This window comes from Schistocerca serialis, chromosome 4 (genome assembly GCF_023864345.2).
Source record: "Schistocerca serialis cubense isolate TAMUIC-IGC-003099 chromosome 4, iqSchSeri2.2, whole genome shotgun sequence".
Taxonomy (NCBI): Eukaryota; Metazoa; Arthropoda; class Insecta; order Orthoptera; family Acrididae; genus Schistocerca; species Schistocerca serialis.
Genome location: NC_064641.1, coordinates 89,293,199 through 89,307,850, shown reverse-complemented (window position 1 = coordinate 89,307,850; position 14,652 = coordinate 89,293,199).

The following is a 14,652-nucleotide window of genomic DNA, read 5'->3' as shown; positions in this document are numbered from 1 at the left end:
AATCACTTGATGAGCAGGATTTAAGTCACTTTTCTTTTACTTTACATTCATACGAGCAAACAGTACTTCGCCAGAAATTGTACTAGGTAAGCAGCAGATTATCTTCACTGATGACTGTAAGTTAATCTTAAACAGTTATTTTCTTCCGAGTTCAGAAGTATTTTATTTTGCGCATATTTCGAGTCAGACACTGCACTTCATGTTACGTAACTTTCATAAAATACTTCAGTATTGAGTATCAGTTAACTAGTTGCACTGAGTAAATTATTACTTTCTTTTGGAATTTAATTAGACTCATTTTCATTACTTCAGATTTAGCATTTCATTAAGATGAAAGGTCTGTTTCACGACACTGTTCACAATCGCATTACAGGGCCTACCAACAGTCAGTATTCCTCGGCAGTTGAAGTTTTTGAAAAAGAATGTTCAGTATTTCATATATAAATTAGAAAGTTATTGTAAATTAATTGTAAATTAACTGAGAATTAGCGATAAATAGCAGTTGCAGTTGAATATAAACCGGGTGTCTTTCCCAAGAGTAGTCCGGCATATTTTTTCCGTTGTTTCGACAGATATTTGCAATTTCGGTTTTGCAGGGTTCGCATGGAGTCAGCGCAAATAAATACTGCTCATCAAGTGTTTGACAGTGCTAATGCAGAAACATTGTTTGTAAATGTTTTTAAAGAGGAGCATTATGAGATAGGACGGTCCTGTAGTACTTTGGTGAAAAATTTGCCTTAACCAGACAATGAAGGCTTTCACAACCGGCTGTTGTCCATGAAACTTTTTCGTTCTTGACATTTCGTCCAGAGCTCCATTGGACCCCTTCAGATGTGCCGGCTGAGTAGGTAAGACTCAGCAGAACCAGGAGCGTCTCAGAAGGTGTTCAACGCTAGTTAGTAACGAAAACGTTTCATGGAACACGATTATACTGCTAGGAAGCTCCACCATTGCCGTAAAAATATGTCATTTAGCAGTTGTAATGAACAGTTACCACCCTGGTCAGTCACAATAGGAGCTCATCTCTTTCAACAGTCGTCATGCTAGCCAATTGCTGTTGGAGCACTGGTTGTAATTCGTGTTTCGTTACCCTTGTTATTAAATAGGGTGTTCAGAAACTATTCTGTCAAATTAATACAGGAAGTAAAGAGCTTTCAAAATATATTTATTTGTGGTATGTAGGGTAACCGACAGCAATTTCTTGCACGGTAGTGTAGCATGCTAAATAGAGCAGTGACATTCGCAGCAACTGCTCGAATGCACGCTCATTGGCCTGTATGCAAACAGTACATCGTCGGGCTGATGATTGTGGTGTCCGTTCGCAGATTCTTGGCATGTCCGCAATGATACCAGCAGCGACGGCAGCTCCAGCGACGAGGTCTTCGGCTGTTTCCACAACGGTTTCATACAACAGCTTCTTCATGCATCCCCAGAGGAAGACTCGTGAGGTGAGGCGACCTGGGTGGCCACGCCACAACACCACATCGTCTGATCCATAGATTCCCGAAGGTGGATCTCAGATGCTTCCTCGCAGCAATGCTGAAATAGGCTGTCGCTCCATCGTGCTGGAAGCACATCCTTCAGCTAATATTCGGAGGTACATCTTCCAGTAATTTTGGCAAACACGTGTTCCACGAAGATACTATATGTTCATCCGTTGGGGCGGAACGGAAGAATGTATGGTCCAATTAATCTATCACCAAGAATTATATGAAACAACAAGTTTACTGTTACCAGTCACCGTGTTATTTATCTCCACAACGCGTTTCAAAGGTTTAAACCTCCATCATCAGGTGGATTTACATTAGTTAGTATGACACTTGTGTGTGTGTTGTGTTATGAGTTTTTGGAGGAACTTGTGGCACTGTCCCCAGTGGTCACAGGTTCCTTACGCTGTCATAACACATTACATGTATACTGTCTTATCTGTAAACGCTGTCGGGTACCTCGTGGATTCATATGTGCCCAAGCATGGGAATTGTGGGTGCTAAAACAGCCTTCAAGAGTAAACAAAGCCTCGTCTGCGTGCATGACCTTGGCCGGAAATAAGGTGTGCAGTGCACTCTTCTGTAAAAACCGTTTTGCGAAAAGTAAACTTCGGGGAACACGTTCAGGTGATAGTATTGCCACACGCTGAAGACGGAAAGGATGAAGCTGCTGTTCGTTCAACACAATCCACACAATCCACAAGATGCTATAGATATGTGCAGTACGTCGTAGATGGAGTTTCGACAACATGTCGTACAATCCTGTCTTTCATTTCGGGAACTGGCATCTTTCGATTCCGACTTTTGTTGTGTATACTAGCACGGAAAGTGTCCGTATTCCGCAGAAGACGATGGAGACGTCCGAACGTTTGGTGCTGTGGAACCCTTCGGCCGGTTAAGCGCTGTCGATGCTCTCTCACTGCAGCTCGTCCATGTCCATTCACAGACCCATATACCAGAAGCATATCAGCCTTTCGGCATACGTAAACCATTACAAACAACTGTTGTTGACACAAGGCGGTCATGACTGCGACTCGGTTTGTTTAGAAGGAAGTGACGCATTGTTGTCACAAGGCAGCGACGCTTGCAAATGAAAAGATCTGTTTAGAAGCAGATTTCAGAGCCAACCACCCGTTCGCGGGAGCATTTTTGTACGTCAGTTCAATCCCAGTCAGCTACACGGACACAACAGCTTGTCAGCACGAATAACAAAGTGCTCTCTAACATTACAAGCTGACTTCAGAGACTGGGTGTAACTTATAGAAGTATATTTGTTTTGATGTTCTCCACCCCCCACCCCCTATTAATCTGAAAGAATAGCTTCGCAGCATCCTGTGTATCGTTCACCTGACTATCACAGTAACCTAATTTAGGATGGCACTGTCGCATCGACACATGAATTACCTTTTCAGCAATCATTTTGTATAAGCTACGGAAACACACCAATGTCTTCGGATGAAAGGTATGAAGAAAGGCGTGATGAGCAGCGATTATTTGTTTTGTGTCCATCTACAGAAAGCAAAACTAAATTGCAAACATATGCGGAAACACAATACAAAATACTTCTCAGTGGTCTTTAGATTGCACCTACTATAAAATAAACATTTTATGCTCCAACTGCAGCAATGACATCCAGATATATTTTAATTTCTTTCATTGCCCAAAAATCACTGATTTTAGGCCATGTTTCAGATTATGTGATTACCAATTTCAGAACATCGCAATGCCATTTGCTAATCTGAATCGTTATGGTAATAAATCAGTGAGCTTCTGAATTTTATTGCCAAGCACTGACACCTTTTGCAAGTTGATCGTGGATATGAACGTTTCATAGAGCAGTCGGGGATAGTCGGCATCATCTGACACACAGTCGATTTCAGAATGTCTAAATGCTAAGCAGCTTGTTACCTCTCTTGGATCTGGGGTTTGCAGCACAAGACTAATATGAAATTTAAAGCCGTTAGTCTTCATCAAAGAGGCTAAAGAAGAAGTTCTTTTCCTTCTTTCCGCTTAGTACAAGCTTACTTCCGAACCAGGCTTTTTATACAGTCTAATCTACTGGTTGCCTTTTGTTTTCACACACACCTACCTGATTATTTAAAGCAGCTGTGCAGCAAGGGGACAGTTTTCTTTTCTCATTCGGTACTTGCTAACAAAACAGACCCATCTAAAATCAACAATATTCTAATATTTTACTATCTCTATCCAGTTTCTGCCTTATCTAAGTTTTCAGCTGGTTGTAGAGTCGTGAAGTTTACAGCACAGTGTCTCCATTATCCTCAAATAATCACTGGCATGTTCCATCGACCACAGTTAAGATCTACATCTACATCTACACTCCGCAAAGCACCTTACAATGTGCGGCGGAGGGGTATTCTAGTGTAATTTCCTACTTTTCCTGTTCCGGTCGCGAATCGTTCGGGGGAAGAACGATTGTTGGTAATCTTGCACTCGAATCAAAAATGGTTCAAATGGCTCTGAGCACTATGGGATTTAATTGCTGTGGGCATTAGTCCCCTAGAACTTAGAACTACTTAAACCTAACTAACCTAAGGACATCACACACATCCATGCCCGAGGCAGAATTCGAACCTGCGACCGTAGCGGTCGCGCGGTTCCAAACTGTAGCGCCTAGAACCGCTCGGCCACTCCGGCACTCGAATCGCTCGAATTTTAAGTTCATAGTCCGCCCCGATAGCTGAGTAGTCAGAGTGATGGAGTGCCGTCCTACGGGCCCGGGTTCGATTCCCGGCTGGGTCCGGGATTTTCTCCGCTCAGGGACTGGGTGTTGTGTTGTCTTCATCATCATTTCATCCTCCTCCCGGCCAATGATCCGAAACGCTCATTGCATTTTTTTTAACTTCATGGTCTTTTCGTGAAATGTACTCACGAGGCAGCAGTATATTGGTTGCTTCCTCTAGGAACGTACGCTCTCGGAATGATAGCAGACTACACGGTGATGCACAACGCCTCTCTTGCAGCGGTTGCCACTGGAGGTGACTGAGCAACGCCGTGAAGCTTTCGCGCTTGCTAAATGAACCTGTAACGAAACGTGCCGCTCATCTTTGGATCATCTCTGTTTCCTCTATCAGTCCCATCTGTTACAGATTCCACGCAGACGAGCAATATTCAAGTATTGCTACTGCCTCTGTTGGTGGACTAAAGTTGCTGTGTATCGTCCAGTGGATGTCAATGAGGCTCCCGCCAATAATTTTATGTGGTTGTTCCACTTCAGATGTCTACGTACGCATACTCCTAGGTATTTTGTATAAGTACCTGCTTCCAGTGATTACTCTGCAGAAATGAAGTTACATAAAACACGATGTCACATTAGGATACTTTTTGGTGAGACCAGTATCAATTTTGATAGTTCCCGTACTCAAAAACGGATGGTAATGTAACACTTATCTGCTTTTGAGGGTTAGACCGTTTTTCCGCGCATATCTTCATTTTACGTCTGAGTACTTGAACATTTTATAACGGCGTCCCCGTAAATCCTACCTCTCGATGCACACTTGAACAACCATTTGGTAACAAGAATTCCGCATGGCCACTGTTTATGTGACAGCACACTTCAACGGCTCTTCTCATCGATGACACGTTTAAGCATCGCAGGTTGTTTCGAATGCACTGATAGCCATCCATGATGCGTTTCCAGAGTTCATCAACACTACCAATATGGCCGGCCTATATCTAAGCTTTCGAGCGTCCCCACACAAATAAACCCATAGTCACAGGTATTAACAGGGCTCTGACACTGGCGTGAATTCAGTTGTATATACGTGCACTGGTTTCCGGATCTGTCTTTATTAGGATTATTCGCTTCTTTCTTTGTTCTTTACTCGCCCCTTACGTTTCTGTCTATAATAGTCAAAAATACTACATATGTCATTGTTTCACACAATATTGCCTAGGACGAAATTGTGGCCGCATCAAGTGTGCTTGGTTTAGCCTTATGCAGATCCTCCATAGCTCAAGTGCCTGGACAATGCTCTCACAGCAGGAAGTGGATGGCGGACTGCAGGTGTCCAGTCACGGGCATCTGTTTGTCCAAGAGGCCCACTTCCACATGCTTTCTTTAGATCTCCCAAAGTCATAGCGTCGTCTGCTCAGAGACTTCCAGGTCGCACAGCCTTCGGTGTGTCCCTGGGCGAACTATCCTGAGAGTGTTTGTCAGTACGGTACGCGATTCTTTCTTGCCACTGATGCAGTCTTGTGCATTTTGGTGTATTAGTGAGCCACTGGGTGGTGGTGGTGGAATGAAATTTCATTGTCTGTTTTTCGCCAATAGGGGAAGGACAGGTTGTAGGGAATAATTTTTGATCACGTCTGTGAGCTAAGGTCCTGGATTAAATTCGAAACATATCCTCAGTGTCTCTTGCCTAGAGTGACTTTTGAGACTGAGTACATAGTATAAGTAGGCTGTTTAGGTTTTTATGTTGGTAAAGCCACGTAGCGCTCTGTACGAAAATCGTGGACTGTGCTGTGTGCAGTCTGTGGCTGGTTGGCATTGATGAAATATTCGCTGTTGTAGTGCTGGGCAGTTGGATGTGAACAGCGCGTAGCGTTGCGCAGTTGGAGGTGAGCCGGCAGCAGTGGTGGAGGTGGGGAGTGAGATGGCGGAGTTTTGAGAGCGGATGATCTGGACGTGTGTCCATCAGAGAGAGTAAATTTGTAATACTGGATATCATGAACTGATATATATATGATGACTTGGGAACATTATTAAGGTAAATACATTGTTTGTTCCCTATCAAATTCTTTCATTTGCTAACTATGCCTATCAGTAGTTAGTGCCTTCAGTAGTTAGAATCTCTTATTTAGCTGGCGCAAGCTGTATTGCAGTAGTTTGAGTAACGAAGATTTTTGTGAGGTAAGTGATTCATGAAAGGTATAGGTTATCGTTCGTCAGGGCCATTCTTTTGTAGGGATTATTAAAGTCAGATTGCGTTGTGCTAAGATTATTGTGTGTCAGTTTAGTGTTGATCGGAATAAGTAATTTTTCTAAGGGGACGTTTCAATAGTCCCACTGGGGACGAGTCGGGGACGGAATCTTTCTCGCACGAACAGTCCTAGAATTTACCTTAGTTGGTGTCGGGAAAGTATGCTAAATTACGAGAGAGACTTGAAACGCACTTCTTTTAAGTGCACTGTGGCACCTCGATCGGTATGCGACTGCTGACAATAAGCTTGACGTCCCCGTTGGGAATCCTCCTCACTTCCTTTCATCATAAACAACATAAACTGAACACAACACTGTACAAGTGCTCGCGAATATTATCCACATGATTCTTACATACATCTTGCACTTCATAACAAGTTGGAGTTACGTAACGCAAACAGTCTCCAGTAGTATCTTCTCCAATGGCATTCCACGACGGCTGCCCAGAAAGAAATGCACCGCATTTTTTTTTCTCAGCTGAAAATAATGCAACGAATCCGAAACGTTATGTATGTATTATTTGAAGTCTTCCGAGCGGGTGCGCCTAGTTTCTGTCACTTCCGACAGACAGTGTAGCCGCAGGACAGTTGCAAAATGGCGTCTGTAGGTGATGTACGTTACAAGCAGCGTGGCTTCATTGAATTTCTCATTGCAATGGAAGAAAATGTGGGAAATGTTCTCAAACGCTTGTGCAAAGTCTACGGAGCATCTGCTGTCGACAGAAGTACAGTTATGTGCGGCTGGTCCTGGCGGAGGTTCGAGTCCTCCCTCGGGCATGGGTGTGTATGTTTGTTCTTAGGATAATTTAGGTTAAGTACTGTGTAAGCTTAGGGACTGATGACCTTAGCATTTACGTCCCATAAGATTTGATAAGTACAGTTAGTCATTGGGAACGGAGGGTGAGGTCATCAGAAGGCGGTACGGCGGAGCTCCACGATTTGCAGCGATCGAAGAGACCGTCCGCGGCTGTTACACCTGACATGTTCCAGCTATTTGATGTTGTCATTTACCAGGAAAGACGCATTATGACTCGGCAGTTGGTGCTGCATCTGTCAATCAGCGCCGGCCGCGGTGGTCTCGCGGTTCTAGGCGCGCACTCCGGAACCGTGCGACTGCTACGGTCGCAGGTTCGAATCCTGCCTTGGGCATGGATGTGAGTGATGTCCTTAGGTTAGTTAGGTTTAAGTAGTTCTAAGTTCTAGGGGACTGATGACCACAGCAGTTGAGTCCCATAGTGCTCAGAGCCATTTTAACCATTTGATTTTGTCAATCAGCAAAGGAAGCTCACTCAGTGAAGCACTGGCTGCGCTACGAGACAAGGACTGCTACCGACATGGCATAGACGACCGTTTTTCGCTGTGGAGGGAGGCCGTAGAACGGAATGGAGATTTCGTGTGTAGATAAAACACCATTCTTTCGTAAGTGTAATTCTCATTATATTCAATAAATAATAGTTGAAGAAAAAATGCGGTGCATTTCTTTCTGTGCAACCCTCCCAGGGTTAATGGATCAGCTACTTCGCATACCTTCCCCTTAAAATCTCCCGTTCCCACACCGCCGTTCTGCCCCCAACGTCTATAACGAGACTAAGTTACTATGAATTTCACAAAAATCTTCTTTGTGCTGCTGCAGTCATGTTTCCTTTTTTGTGCATTCAATGCGTTATGTGGTTCGTATTGCACCTGAAAAATTGAACAACGTGTGATTTTAGTGGCGTTCAGACGTCTGTGCTAGGCAACCAGTGACCAACAATGTGATTCATGAGACGACGAACAATAACAGTCTTCAGTTAATATTGGTTATCCATCTTGAGCTTACTGCAGTTTAATTAAAGAGAATTACACCAGAGGCGTTTCGATTTTATTTATAAAGCATCTTCCTTGGTTGTTCTGCAAATTGGATATATACCTTTGTACATTTTGGTTGTTGTACAAACATATGTATCCAATTTTCAGAATAACCGTAGAAGATTCTTTATAAATAAAAGCGAAACGGGTTTGGTGCAATTGTCTTTAATTAAAGTGAGTTATCTCAAGACGGATAACCGATAGTAACTGTGGAAGACAGCCATGCAAACAAACGTATCGTATTAATCTTCATTCCCAGACCACTAAATGTGAGGCCATGGTAGTACTTGTTGGCGGACAATTTTATTTTCTGGATTTCAGAGGTGACGTTGTCCTTATAGTTTACTTCTGGTCCAAAGTAAGTGAAACTATGCACGACATCAAATTTATTTGAACCAATTTCTACGGATGGGAGCTCATCTCCAAGGTCTTCATAGTCACTAATATATATTTTCTTTTTCCTTCATTTTTCTTTAGGTTCAGCTCTCTAGCATCTCTTTCACGACTTGTAAGGGCTTCTTTAATTGCTCTAGGCGTCCTTGCAATTATATCAACATCATCTGCATATGCCACCACCTGAACTGATTAATACAAGACAGTATCTTTTGTATCGGTGCCCGCATCTCTTAATACCTTTTTCAGGGCTATATTAAACGGAAGGTAGGATAATGCGTCTCCTTGTCTTACTCCTTATTTGTGGACACAGCATGTGATAAAATGTTCTGTATTTTAACTTGATTCAAGGCTTTTTACACAGTAGCTTTCTCTAAGCAGTCGGTTTATTAGGAATGTCTAACACTTCCACTGATGTATACAGCTCCCTTCCGACAATGCTGTCTTAGGCTGATCTGAATTTTATAATGATGTGATGGGTAACTATCCCAAATTCTCTGTAGTTTTTTAGTATTTGTCGCATTGTGAAGATCTTTTATGCAGTAGCTCATCACTGACAAAACCCCATTGATAGTCGTCAACACCATTTTCAACATAGGGTGTAATACTATTAAAAAGAATGTTGGAGAATATTTTATATGCTGTAGGACACAGGCAACTTCCCCTGTGGTAGAGCACACCATAGTACCGCCTTTCTTGTTTATTCGACGTACGATAACTATGTTCCAATCATCAGGGATACTTTCGTCCATACAAATTTGAACTACAAGCTTGGGGAAATGTATGACAAACTCCTTTATTGCATTTTTAATGAGGTCTGCTTGTATTAGATCCAAAGCTACTAAAGGAGTTACAGTAAAAAAGTGAGTTACAAGATCAGCGGGGATTGAATCTAAAATTATTCGTCGCTTTGAATGCGTATTGGTTTGTGCAAAACGTATGTGTATATTTCGAAAATAAAGGACGCCATAATGAGAGCTGCGACTGTTGACAAAGGCAAATAAAACAGTTTTCTGCATCATTCATTTATGTTGCCACTACCCGTTTCGATGGTTCACACGATTAACTTCATCTAAAGAAAATTGGGTGAACGGTCGAAATGTATAGGGAAAATTATGTAAGTGGCTGACGAGGAAAATTGTTTTATTTACAAAACACTTACGGTCAATTCTTTTTAGTTAAAACTACCTCTTCACGTAGAAAATAAATATCGTAAAATCCAGTATTTGCCATTATTGAGCTAGCGAATAAAAAATATCTTAATACCATATCCTACTATTAGTATAACGTGTAGAAATGTCAAATAATTACGTCTCCAGTAACGTTTCGCACATATGATTTCCTATTAAGTTTCCGAGTAATAAATATGGGAATACAACAACGAAAAATAAACAACAGATAAGAGAATCTCAATCTGTAAGCTTACAAATTAACAACTTGAAATATTTTGAGCTTCTTAGAATGTGAGATACGCTCACCAATGAAGCAGACAATAATCGATATAACATAACACGGATTAAATCACAATTTTCTGACATCCTGAAACAGGTGAAAAATTCCCTGATGAAAATATATGTTAACTGAAAAGTATTCTAGAATTACCCCGTTTCTACTGCTCCAGATATTTGGATAAAACGTCATTGCTCATAAAGGTTTTACACAAACACAAATGCACTGAATCATTGATGTTCTACATGTCAGATGATGGCGCAATGAATTTCTTCCATACAACAATGATCAAGCATCACACGATTGTTCAGAAGTGAGAGAGATTCAAAACCCTAGTGAAGCTATCAAAGAGTCATAGCTTTTTATTTTGTATGCATTTGCCTATACAAGTGATAGGCAAAATAATGTGAACAGTGGTATTAATGGGGTGGTTATGTTTGACAGTCAACAGCACAGGTAAGGCACGTGTCGCGCTGGACTGTGCGTGTTCAGTACGGATTAGGCATCAGTGCAGGTTGTTTACGAGTAGTGCACACTTCGTATTTGCATTCAGAGGCCGAGGTCTACGTGCAAAGAAAGACCTAACAGAGTTCCAAAGAGGGCAGCTGGTGGGGGACCGATTAGCTGGAGCATCATTAACCAACACAGCCAACTTATGGAATGTTTCAAGAGCAACTGATTCAACAGTCATGACAGCCTACATAAAACATGGAAAGACATCATCGCGTAAACGTAATAGTGAGCGCAAATCACAATTAAATGACAACGATCGTCGTACATTAACAAGAATTGTGTCAAAACAACACAAAACTACGGCAACTAAAGTGACTGCAGAGCTCAAAAGCCATCTTTGGGAACCGTATCTATCGACACTGTCCGCCGAGAACTCCATAAAGCGAATATTCGTGGACGAGCTGCTGTACCGAAAGCATTAGTGGTGATAATCTACGCAAAGAAGCGTAAAACATGGTGTCAGGAGCATAAATCCTGGACGGTCCATCATATGGACCGACCAGTCAATGTTTTCTTTATTTCTAACATCGGGCCGGGTTTACCTCTGGATAGTGGCAAAAGAGGCCTCCAATCCTGATTGCTTGATTCCAACGGTTAAGCATGGAGCTGGACATGTGATGATGTGGGCAGCCATAGCATCGTATTCTTCTGGTCCCATCATTACTCTCAAAGGTCGTGTTACAGCCAACGATTGTGTGAACGTTATAGGTGATCAGGTGCACCCCATGATTCAAATGTTGTTCCTAACAATGGTACAATATTTCAGCACGATAATGCATCCATTAACACAGCCAGGACAGGACAGTCATGGTATGAGGAGCGTGCATCTGAACTACGGTGTCTACGGTGTCAGCACAGTCCTCCGACGTGAACATTATTGATCCCTTGTGGGTGGTATTGGAGCACCGATACTGAAGCAGATTTCCTCCTCCCTCTTCACTACACGAGTTAGAAGAGGTTCTGACTGAAAACTGGCATAGCATACCACTGGAGACTATACAATCATTATGAGCCAGAATTCCAAGAAGAATCGCAGCTATAATACGGGCAAATGGGGGTCCATCCCCTTATTAATAAATCATTCCCAAGTAAGTACAGGTGTTCACATTATTTTGCCTCTTCCCTGTACAACCCTTTTTAAGGAAAGTAACAACGGAAATTTTTTTCACATTTTCGGATTTTTATCTCATTATAAAATTAACAATTTTCCGAATAAAATTATACATATTTCACTTATAAATGCCCACGGGAAGTATTTCATTTTATTTTTTTAAATATAATCTACAGCGGTTGAAAACGTTAAAGTTTTTACGTGCATTACTTCGAGATATAGTGACATCGGTAAATTTGTTGTGTAGAAGGTTGTGGATTGTTGTGTTATAAAGGTTAAATTACGTAGCACTGTCAAAAACAGTATCGTATCGTTTCATATTGTAAACACGCCTTGTATGTCGAAGTGCTAACGTTTTTCGGAGGAAAAATGACGAATAGATCAGTAAATCTCTCAAAAAGTAAAGTATGACGCCAAAACGAAGTGTTTTTAAGAAACGTGGGTTTCATGGTAATAGATTTTCGAATAAAGGGACTGTGATCAACATGTGACGCGTGAAGTTACAGACAATGAAATACAGGCAAACTCGTCAGTATCTATAGAAACACCCATTAGTGCTTCGAAGATTAAAATAAAACGTTGTGATACACAGTTTTCTCAAAAGTAAAGTGCTGTAAATGGTAGATTAGGTTATATTCTGATAGATGTACACATCCTAACAAAGGTGTTAGGTGAATGTGTGTGTTGTAAAATATGTGGAGGGCCAGATAATTTACATGAAGACAGTGAGGTATCAAATGGACTAGCCAGGAAAGTTATCATTAATTGTGTCAGATGTAAATATACTCATTCATTTTGGAATTCTGGTAAGTGTAAAGATATTTATTTTGAAGTATATGTTAGGTGGTTTTATGGATTGAGAGCTATTGGCAAAGGACACTCGGCAACAGAAACAATGTGTGCCGTGATGAATATGCCACGCTTTCCTTGTAAAATCGACAAGTATGCAGGATTTATTGGAGCTGCTGTGAAATCTGTTGCATGTGAGTGAATGCAGGGTGCTGCAAACGAAGCTGTTGAAATAAATGATGGTATGACTGACATACCAGTAGCTTTTGATGGCACTTGGCAGAAGCGCAGCTACAGTTCTAAGAATTCTGTAGCTACGGTGACCAGTGTGGATACAGGAAAGGTAACAGATTTACATACTTTATCCAAACATTGTTATAAGTGTAAATTAGGGAATGAAGAAGGGTATATCTGTGACAGAAATTATGAAGGAACAAGTGGTGGTATGGAGGCCTCGGTAGATACTGACATTTTTAGTCGAAATGTGAACGAAAGAGGAGTGTGTTACACTAAGTTCTTAGGTGATGGAGACTCAAAAGCATATAACATTGTTGTAACCACTCAGCATTATGGTGAGAAGACCATCACAAATCTGGATTGTGTTGGTCATGTCGAGAAGCGGATGGGCACCAGGTTGAGGAAGTTCAAACTACGTTTGGGAGAGAAGAAACTTTCAGATGGAAAAACCATAAGAGGCAGGCTGACAGACAATATGACTGATGAACTACAGTAGTATTAATGACTGATGAACTACAGCAGTATTATCGGATGGTCATTAGAAATAATATTCAGGAATTGTTGAAAATGAAGCAGGCAGTATGGGCTACCTTCTTCCACAGACTGTCAACTGATGAAAAACCAGTACACCATCTTTGCCACCTTAGACCTGATTCAGGGTGCAATTACCGCAATGCCCAGTACTCAAACAGTTCATACAGCCATAAACATTCCATACCAGCAGCAGTCATGGATGTCATAAAACCTATTTACAGAGACCTGGCAAATCCTGAATTATTGAAGAAGTGTCTGCATAGTCAGACTCAAAATCTTAATGAGTCGTTCAATCTTATATGGACTTGCTTACCAAAAAATGTTTTTGATTGAATGAAGACATCAAAGTGGAGGGGTGATTGATGCTGTTATTCCTTTTAATGATGGCAACATTGGTAGGGTGAAAGTGCTGCAGCATATGGAATTTATCCTGGAGCAAACTGCATCAGAGAACTTGAATAGTTGGTTCGCATTGATAAGCAGAGTATACAACACAGTTGGCCACCAAGAAGTCCAGAAAGAAGAACAGCAAAAAAAATTAGAAAAAGATGAAGAGGATGATATGCGGTATGGTGCAGGATGCTTCTGAGTGACTAAAAATAAAAAGTTAAACTTATATTAAGTGAGTTACAGTGTCTTCAAACTTCAGAAGCCGTTGATGAAAATTTGCATTTTGTGTGGCATTTTTCCCTTAATCAAATTTTCATGGAGTCTACTGAACGAAAAGAAGAACGTAATGTTATGTATAACTAAAATTATTTAGGATAACGTACAAAAAAGGACACAAAATTTTAACTGTGTAATTAAGAAATTATATTTACGAAAGCAGTGGCTGAAATGCAATTATTGTACTTCAGTAGACTGAGAACATACAGTTTAATGTCCTGTGAAAGTTTTGTGTCAATACCTACAGTGGTTCCTGAAACACAGGGAAGCGAAGTTACTAAATTTAATATTGTCAGCAAAGGGCGTTCCTACTCCCCTTAATATTCTGTATGTATGTCCAGAAATTACACTACACGCCTCTTACTTTTTCTCGTCTTGCATGCATCCGACGTTTCGTGAAATATGGCCTTCGAAATCCCTTTCTAAACTGCACGATGACATATTGGCATTGTATATCTGAGAAGACACGTGAAGAGTGTCATGCAAAGTGTATATGGTACTGAAAATTAAGTATGTACAGTGCATTAGACATTACAGGACAGTGATTAAGCCAGAAGCACTGTATGCAGCAGAAACACTAAACATCAGTTTCAAAGGCCAAATGGAGAAACTTGAGCTAAAGGAAAGAAAAATTTTAAGAAAAATGACAGGCCCAAAATTTCAAAAATGGCAGGACCAAAATTT